Raw genomic sequence first — 6620 nt, 5'->3', positions numbered from 1 at the left:
TGAGCACGGGGACGGCATATCTGGTGCAGGCCTTTGAGAAGCCTTTGAGCCTATCGTTTCGCTAACAAGTTTTACACCAATCCCTAATTATAAATATTTGAGATGCATTGCAATGTGTGTACCGTGTCTCTATAGTAAAGAAGCATAATTGCCGTTTGTGAATCAGTAAACGATGATTCCGTGCAGTGAGCACGTAAGCTTCCGTAAGATGTCGTAAGCTTTAATTCAAGCTCTAAAATTATTCTTGCTATGCGTTCGTTCTCGAGCAAGCGACTTGAAGAAAGCAAAAGAGTTTTTAGTACAGAAGAGTGCAAGAAGCCGCTTGGCATTGCAAATATGCTTTTCAAGCGCACTGCTTGTTCCTCCGTGGTAAGTATTCATTTAAGAGCCTCAGCAATCGTCCTGCGTTCTTCTCTTCATTAACGCGATAGCATATATGTTATCGTCATACAAAAATTTCCAGCTTCGCGGACACGAAATTCTCTCATTGATTGGTCGAGAGAGGTCACGTGACCTTGCGGCGCCATTATGACCTGGCGAGCAGGTTTTGAACTACGTACCCCGTGGCACGTGGCAATGATATTAATTCAAACAAATTCAATGCTATGGTCACCTTCTCAGCGTGACGCTACGCATGCGCCTTACGGGAGCTCGGGAAGAGCAACCTGGGCCTCACAAGCCGTTTTTGAAACAGCCACCGGTCGGGGCAGTGGCGCATCGCTTAACCGCTCCACCACTGCGCCAGTTGCGGTATGAGGAGCCCGCGATCTATGAAGATGATTGAGAGAGTCACAACGTCATCAACACCACGTCACCACCAGTGGACCACTCATAGGGCACCCCCAAATTTGAAAGTCTGAGGACCCCAATAATTTCAAAGGAGCCCCAGAATTTTGGAAGTACGGTTAGCCAAGAAAATGGGTCAAGTTGCCTTAGTGTGTCGGGTTAGTGTAATCCCATATGATAATCTAAAGGAAGCTGCTCGGACATTCTAGAAGGCGATTACTCATGCATACCATATAAGGGCAATGGAGCCGGTTTCAACCAGAGTTTTGGCGGGCAAATCATTAGACCCTCATTGCAGACGCCATATGAGGCAACCTAAATGCTATCTTGTTTTTTTTTTCTTGTTAGAACACTGCTCTTAGGCGCCTGTTGCTGGCATCCGCGTCGTAGTCGGCGTCGGCGTTGTCGGAGCAGCCGGCGTAACACGCCACCAGACAACTGTGGCAGGTATTATAGCAGCAGAGTGAAACGCCACCTGCCACGGCGAGAGCGGAGGAATGGACAACGGGAAGGTGGCCCCCACGGGAAGACACCCGAGGGTGGCTAGGAGCCTAACACTGCACCTGCCAGCGGTGGCAGGTGGCGTGTGAAGAGCTGCGCTCAAATTTCGCATTTCCGGCTATGGTAATCGTCTGCCAATTTTTTTAGGGAAGTGGCTAAAAAGGCTCTCGAGTTTCTTTTTTTTTTCGTTGCTTGCTGCGTTGTTCTCTACATTTCAGAAGCGATTTTTGGTTATTATACTGAGTGCATAGAGTACATTAGTAGGTGGTACCTCAACTGAATAGCTGCTCGAAATATCAGGGTTTCCTTGCGTGGTACTGAGCGAAGATGAAAACTATAAAAATGGTTTCAATCTTAGTTTGTTTTTTAGGTACTGGCGTGTGGAGCAATTTCTCGAACTCAGTGCGACTTCTTAGAGCAGAATCGCTTATCTAAATACGTAGATATTTTTTCTTAAAAAAATATGCAAGCAGTGGCTCATACCGACTGCTGTGGATCCCTTCAGTCTTTAAATGTGAGAATCGAAGCTCATTCAATTTGATGTTATGCCCCTGCCTTCCAGAACACTCAGACGACCCGCATTTTGTTTATAGCCCTACTTAGATATATCACGGGCTGCAGTAGGATAAATATTAGCTAGTGGGGGCGAATTTGACGGTTCAACGCAACTTGGTAATTTGTTTATTAGTCTAGGCGCACGCGTCAATTTCGACGTACCTGATTATCCACCGTTTGGTTTTCGAAGTGCGGGCTTTAAGGGCACAGGGTAAGCCCTATACTTCCCATGCATTTTAGGCCATGTTGAGGTACATGTTTCTCACTAACTAATAACAGTAGCCTAATAATACATATATCATTGTTTGCCAAATTTTGTGCTCTTTTTACTGAACTAGAATATTTGAAATGTGTTGAAAATTCGATTTTTAATAAAATTTTTTCCGGTAGTACACAAATCTGGCCTTTCTTTGCGCATTTCAAAATTCATAACAGAATAACTGCTCAGTGAAATTGCTTAATTCTAGTTCAGTAGTTGGCAACACTTATGTAGATGATTGCAAAAAAAATCAGCCGTCTGTCTTGAAAGGCATTGGAAATAATGGTACCTTTGTAAGAAAAAACACTGTTTTGAGATAATAGCGCGTAAAGAGAAAAAAGATGTGAAAAACCATTTTTTATTCGCAGAAACGCCTCCATAGTAATTGGTTTAGTAGCCCCCTGCTTCGTAGTCACTGTCGCCGTCATTTTGTCGCTTTTCGGCTTGTCGTTTTGACTGTCGGGCCTCTTTTGTAAGCTGTCGTGTTGCTCGGTCCGCAAAGTACATGCGCTTATGGTCAGCTTCCCTCAGCCACTTGATGGTGCTGCTCCCTGGGTTCAATCCACACGCCTTCAAAACGTTGGCCCGTGCGATGCTACCATCATTAAATGAAAGAACAGCATCCAGTGTTGCCATCCGTAGGGTCCGAAGCCTAACAAACACATTCTTTGGCGCGCGTTCCCAAACAACATGGTTGAACGACTCATTTGCATTTTGAGTTCGCCCATGCAGGCACTTCTCTAGGAGCTCAGCCTTCGATAGCTCCCTATAAATGGGTTTGATAGCCTCCAAGACAGATGCAGGCAAACTCTCCTTGTGGAAAAATGGCTTGCCCTCTGACTGACTTCTGTTGAAGGCACACGACGTATCAGGGCCCGAATTACGGAACTCGCTCTAAAGTTGTAGAGCGTTACGTCAAAATGACGACAGCATGACGACAAGGCGAGACGTCAACGCGTGACGGAACGCGGAATCAACCAATGGCTAGTAGGGTGCCGCCCCGGAAGAGTTTATTTGCACGACAAGAGGCCAATTTGCACGGCAAGGGGCCGTATGCTAACTTTTTTGTAAGAATACGCAGTGAATAAAGTAAACATTGTTTTATTCTTTCATAAAAGTGTATTTCACACTCACTGCCATGAAGTAAAACAAGAAGGACATTCACTTTTGCAAATAACTGCTTTCGTGGGTAAGTTTTGTTGCCATGAGGGCGCGCTGGCAGATGTAAACACTGAACATGGCGGCCTTCTAAAAAACAGCTGATCCCACGGCTAGTTCCTGCTTTTTTACGCGTCGTCTGAAATCAAGGTTCTATTTGGTTGTCCAAAGTGAGCGGATAACAATTATCGAAGCCAGTGAAGGTCACGGGCCTCCAGAAAGGAACCTGCACGAAACGTCGGGCCCGAAAATCGACGAAGACAACTTGAGGTAAGCCTGTGTTATTGGTTTAAAGATGCCACATGCCAAGCATATGATTTGGGTTCTGTTTCTTTCACTTTATCAAATACAAGGCGTCCACGAAGCACGGCTTGTTGGATAAAATCAACTTTTTTGGCTTCATAAACGTCTGGCACAAATGATTCAGTTGGGAAGGAGCAAGAACCAAGCAAGGCGGTTGGGCGCACGCTAACAACCTTGCTCGTTTTCGGTCGTTCTTGGTTGTGCTATAAGTTGCTGCAGCGCAGCACACGCATATTTTCCTGTAAAAACATATTAGCCCGAACTCACAGCAAAGGTTTTTCCCTGTTATTCCCTGCTTTCGAAAAGCGGAACAGAAACTATTCTCTGTTTGTTTTCCCCGCTGTGTTCGCTGCTGCAATTCTCTAAGCGGGAATTATAGTCTCGAAATGGCGCCAACACGAAGAATGCCTAGCGAGCAAGAGCTAATCGTAATAGAGTCTATGGAGAGCCATCCGCTCTTGGCTCGGGCTTCTGCCGACCTAACAAACTCATACACAGCTGTTGAAAAGCGCGAGCTGTGGATCCAGCTTGCGTCGATTCTCAACAACAAGGGGTCGGCCGTTTAAAAACATGATGTCTGTGCCTTGCGCCTTGCTAGCACTGTTTATTCCATCTGTGGTGTATTTTAGTCTCGGAGGAGGTGCAGGAATGCATAGACAAGAGGTTGAGCATTATTGATTGCTTCTCTTTTGCTAGTGCTCTTTTAGTTTCATGGTTTGCCAGTACCAATCAGCCGCACCTTTTACCCTGTTACAGCAGAGGAGATGAACGGGGAGCCTCAGCAAGTTGTCGACAAGACACACGGAGCCCCACAGACCGTGAGTTGGCATTCCCTTATTCAAGCTCCATACTACCCTTTCTGGCAGCTGATTGAAAGTAATAGCACTATACTCTCTGGCAGCATTTGCAGCAGTAGCCAAAATACTGCAGTGATTCTACAGTACACACAAAACTATCTCTCTCTGGCTTTGCCACGCAGTGCAGAATGTTTATTTCTCTTGCAGTGAGGCTGTGACATCTCCTAGCAGTCTGGCAAATGTGCATATGAAATATGCTACTGCAATGCTGCCCAAGATTGCTGTCCTGTATATTTATGTCAAGTCCTCTAACACATTGTACCAAATGTTTTGCGTATTCCACCACGTGATGAGCACATTTTCTTTCCCGACAGCTACACCGGTGCCCTCGCCGCAGCCCTCAAAGCAGCACACACCAGAGCCCCCACTGCAGCCCTCAACGCGTGCCACGCCTAGCCTTCTTGGGAAGCGACGGCGAGACGATGGGGCCAATAAGGTGCTGCGCCATATGCTGTATGAATCGCATCGTTTGGATTCCCTTACTGACGCCCGGAACCGCCAGGACGCTGCTTTTCAGCAAAGCATGCTGGAGGTGTGTACTCGCTGCGCACACTGCACTTTGAAGAGTCGAAGCCGTCACCTGAAGCATAAATATCAGTGCTCTCTTTTGAGCACCTCTACTTCTGTTTTGACGCCTCTTGTGGGAGGTGGTTGGGACAGCTGAGTTTATGAAACTGACACGAGTCTTCTACAGCCATACTTTGTCCAAAATATCTCAGCACCTGAAATTTTACATAAAACTTAAGCGAGATCTCAAAATTGGTTGTCAGTAATAATTTGTAATTGGAAGTATTTTTACATGCAGGCCATATGGGAGGTGACAGATGCTGTGCAGGCGTCAAATGGTCAGCAAGAGCTCCTCATCCAGAATGTGAACCTACTGACGCTAATCTTACTAAAGCAGCTTGAGCCACCTGCACCACATTGAATTGTTCATATTTATGTGCATTATTTGCTTGTTTTTATTTTTATGAAAGAACATCTTCATATGTTTATATTTATTCAAGAACATTATTTACTTCTCTGCCAGGTGCAGACTCATTGAACTATTTTTAGTTTGCTTGTAAAAATTTCTGTTTTATGTGTTTGTTTATTTACATTGTCTGCTTCTCTGTCAGGTTTCTGTTTTTTTATTTATTCAGGATCATCTCTGCCATGTGCCATAGCATCATTTTTTTATTTCTTGTAAGCTCTGCAGGCCCGGATGCTTCACACTGTTTATTTTCTTCCAGTTATGTAATTTAAGCTCTGCCAGGTGTGAAAGCCTCCTATACCCTTTTATTTTCCATTCCTTTCAAATGTTTACCTGCAGCTGTGGCAGGTGCACAAGGTGCAATTTCTAGTGCTTGTTTTCTTTCATTGCAATATGTGGGCAAGTGCAATATGTGGGGCAAAGTTGTTCTGAAGTGACTGTAGTTATGAAGGGCATCGTAATATGGGGATTCTGGATAAATTTTGAACACTTCGATTTTGTTTCTGTTAAGGTTGTTTGCATGTTCCTGAGTCGTTTTTTTTTTCGCATTACTTTTCCTGCTTTTCCGTAGAGTGTCCATTGTGTGCATTGTAACATGTTCTATCCTCAGTAGACCCGAGGAAAAATGAGGCTTGCCAGCATTCGTCCAAAGTCGCTTCTGAACTAGTGTTGAATGCAGGCAAAAAAAAATTTGGCGGATGCTTCAGCTCCGCCTTTAAAGGTATGATGCAACAATGTTAATGTCTCTCGTTTGTGGGTCCCTTTACAACTTCAAACGCAGCCATGTTGGCATCATCGTCTGTGATACTCGTGTGTCTTTCACACGTAACATGATTTTTTAGTCCAGTAAAATCTACGAAGAGCAATGTCTTGTGTAGCACTTGCTGTGCATTCCACCAGTTATGTAATGTGTTTCAGCAAAGTGCAAACCAGGGCTACATCGGGCCTACAAGTCTGCACAACATGCCAAACCTGTGATTACTAGCATTCAAGCTGGCAGTCAAGATGAAGCTTTTTTTTTTAAGGGGCAAACAGCGTGTATGACTTAGACGGAAACCAAAGAAAACATAGGACGAGTGCTCATCCTGTGTTTCCTGTGCTTTCCGGCTATGTCTTTCGCACTGTTCGCCTCAAAAATGTACAGCCAACTCGCCCGTTTGGCCACAGTGTAAGATACAACTGTTCTTGTGCAATCTCTGCACAGCACTCGACAAGGCATATGCAAATC

The 6620-nt window shown here is 45.0% G+C and overlaps 1 long non-coding RNA gene across 1 annotated transcript; it reads left to right on the top strand.

Annotated features, from left to right (window-relative positions):
* The first annotated feature begins 3252 nt into the window (after positions 1–3252).
* Positions 3253–5275, top strand: LOC144095832 (uncharacterized). The gene is made up of 4 exons (XR_013306774.1): positions 3253–3529; positions 4319–4380; positions 4734–4951; positions 5225–5275. It is a non-coding gene; the product is annotated as an uncharacterized LOC144095832 (long non-coding RNA).
* Positions 5276–6620: the final 1345 nt, after the last annotated feature.

Source organism: Amblyomma americanum, chromosome 1 (assembly GCF_052857255.1).
Source record: "Amblyomma americanum isolate KBUSLIRL-KWMA chromosome 1, ASM5285725v1, whole genome shotgun sequence".
Lineage (NCBI taxonomy): Eukaryota > Metazoa > Arthropoda > Arachnida > Ixodida > Ixodidae > Amblyomma > Amblyomma americanum.
The sequence above is the reverse complement of the archived record's forward strand: the minus strand, read 5'-3'. Positions and strand labels throughout refer to the sequence as shown.